We start from the raw sequence: 3,099 nt of genomic DNA on the forward strand, positions 1-3,099 counted from the left end.
CTATTGTTGTGGGAATCCATACATTCCTCTTCTTTGTCTCTGTGTGCACAGAACTACTGCTGTTGCTTTATCTGTGCTTCAGATGAAGGACACTCGGGCTGGTCCTGTTTTTGGTGATTATGAATAAAGCCATTATATACATTATGTACAGGGTTTTGCATGAGCATAACTTCTCATTTACCTTGGGTCAATACCTGTGAGTGCAGTTGCTGTAGGAGACTGCCGATTTCTCCACATCATTGCCAGCACTTGCATTTCAGACTTTAAAACACTTTCTAAAAACTTTGGTCACCTAATAGGTGTGTATTGGCACCTAACTGTGATTTTAATTTGCATTTCCCTAGTGGCTAATGCAGCTTTTTTTTTCATATGCCTATTTGCCTGTCATCCCTGTATATTTTTTAGTGAAATAACTTTAGATCTTTTGCTCTTTTAAAAATTGGGTCATATATTTTCCTTACATCATTAAAAAAAAATCTATCCTTCTCAATGCCTTGGTCCATTAATGTTATTGGTCAGCAGCTCCTTATTACCTATAGGATAGAGTTCAGACATCTTATGATGACATAAAAAACATCCTCATAATCTAGCCCCTGACAGCCTACCCACCCATGGCTTTCTGACCCTAAACATATTCTTTTTATGGGTGGAACCACACTATTCACAAGTTCTCAAGTGCTGCTTTGTCTTCTCTAATTTTTGCACACACTGTGTTGGAGGCCATTCTTTCCAGATGAATTCCTACTTGTCTCTCAAGGCCCAGATGAGAAACTTTGGAATTTTGAGAAAGATAGGAGGCTTCGGAGCTAGTGTTGCTACTATAATCTTATAGGAATCACCTATTTCTGTGTAACAAATTGCCTAAAAATGTAGTGGCTTAAAACAACAAACATTTATTAGCTCATAGTTTCTGTGGGGCAGAAGTTTGGGAGTGGTTTGGCTGGGTGGCTCTGGCTTACAGTATTTCATAAGGTTGCATGACATCACAGATACTATCATCTGAAGGCTTGACTGGGGCTGGAAGATCGACTTCCAAGCTCACCCATGTGACTTAGCACAAAGCCTTACTTCCTTGCTCAGTGTTAGTTGGAAGTCTCAGTTCCTCATCAGCTGGGCCTTTTGTCACAACACGGCTGCTCCCTTCCCCAGAGTGAGTGATTCAAGGGAAAGAGGCAGAAACTGCAATGCATTTTATGATCTAGACTTGGAGGTGCCATACCATTACTTTTATCATATAATTTTAAAAATGTTTTTAATGTAATCTTTATGCCCAACATGGGGCTTGAACTCACCATCCCAAGATCAGGAGTCACGTGCTCCACCAACCGAGTCAGCCAGATGCCTCTACTTTTATTGTATTCTCTTGGACACACAAACAGTGGTGAGGGGAAAAACATAGAGTATGAGTACCAGGAGGCCAGGATCATTGGGGAACATCTTGTACTCTGGTTACTGCAAGAAGTAATTAAGAGCATAGATTTAAAAAGAGTCAGGTTCAAATCCTGCTTCCCCCATATATTAGCTGTGTTGTCACAAGTAAGTTACTCAACCTCTCTAAGCCCTGATTTCCACATCTCTAAAATATGCATGATAGTATTAGTCTTATGAGGCTGAGGTTGGATCTAAAAAAGATGGTTTGCAGAAACCAGCTGGCTTATAGTAAACATTTAATAAATATTAGCTATCATTAAGGCAATCTCATTTCATAGCCTCCTCAAGCCAGTGGTCCCAAGGTACCCCCACATAGCCCTCCCATGCTCTTACCTGGCTCCTCCATCTGGGTACTCACTCTCAGAAACAGGTGTGTTCAGATTTTTCACTTGCAGCGGCTCTCTGTCTGTCTCCTTCCTTCACTCTTTCACCTTGAACAGGCTCAGACTTCTCTAATAAATTAGCTGTAATTCCATTCCCCCACATCTCAAGGATGTGAGGGACATGATGTGTGCCTCCTTAGATTGAAATTCCAGGTTTTGCATGTTTGTTAACTCCAGCGCATGTGTGGTCAGCTGCTCCAGACCTCTTCCCTCTCACTTTAGAATTGTTTTCATGCCACTTTTATTATTCATGTATCAGCCTTGAGTGATTGCCCACTGCTCAAGATAAACTATCTTGGTGCACAGGACACTCGAGAAGACAGGGAGAACCTGCCCCCTTAGAACCGCAGTGTCATTTCATATCATTTTTATCCTATTTTTTGGATATGCATGTTTCCTCTTCCTTACTTAAATTACAGTCTTATCATTAACGACCAATGATTGAGCTCTATTTTCATGCTAGACTCTATGCCATGCCATCTCTCTGACAATTTATTACCACCAAAAGAAGAAATGAGCATACTAACTGGGATCCTAAAGCCTTCCATTTTCTATGTAGGACTTCAACGCTGCAAGAGATCCCTTCCAGATTTCTTTAGCCTGAATAATTCTTTCTATGTGTTGGTTACACACACCCCTACTCCCATCACTCAAAGTCCACTATCTGCCTTTCTTTGCCCTGCTCTGGGCACTGGATGCCTAACTCCTTTGGAAGGCATCACTGCAGCCCTTTGCTTTCTGGTTTCCTTTGGGTTTAGACAAAGGGAAGCACTGGCTAGAGATCAAGGGGCAGGAGAAGACGAGGTTAGTATTTTTTTTCTTGCTTCCTCTCTGTTTAGGTGCTGTACCTCTGGCAATAGCTGGGTTCCTCCAAGGCCACAGCTCCTACTGGGGTGGGTGGGGCTTGTCTCCTCCCTGTCTCTAGCTCTCACCTTGCCCAGAAACACTGTTTCTGCCCCTTGCCCTTTCACGCCCAGTGGTGGTGATGCCTTCCAGATGTTAAAAATTATAGCCAATACTAAGCTATAAATCTTGACTCCATAGACTTGCAGAATACATTATTCACTGTCATGGTTTTCCCCACAGCATTCCTTCTGATCAAGGAACACATTTCACAGCAAAAGAAGTGACCTGTGCTCATGGGGTCTACTGTTCTTACCTCATAAGGAGCAGCAGGCCAGTTAGATGGTGGAATAGCTTACTGAAAAACCTATCTCTGGCAACAAATGGGAGACACTATCGTGAAAGTTTAGGGTTCCATTTTGCAGGGTGTGGCATACACTGA

This window comes from Mustela nivalis (genome assembly GCF_964662115.1).
Source record: "Mustela nivalis genome assembly, chromosome: 9".
NCBI classification, from domain to species: Eukaryota; Metazoa; Chordata; class Mammalia; order Carnivora; family Mustelidae; genus Mustela; species Mustela nivalis.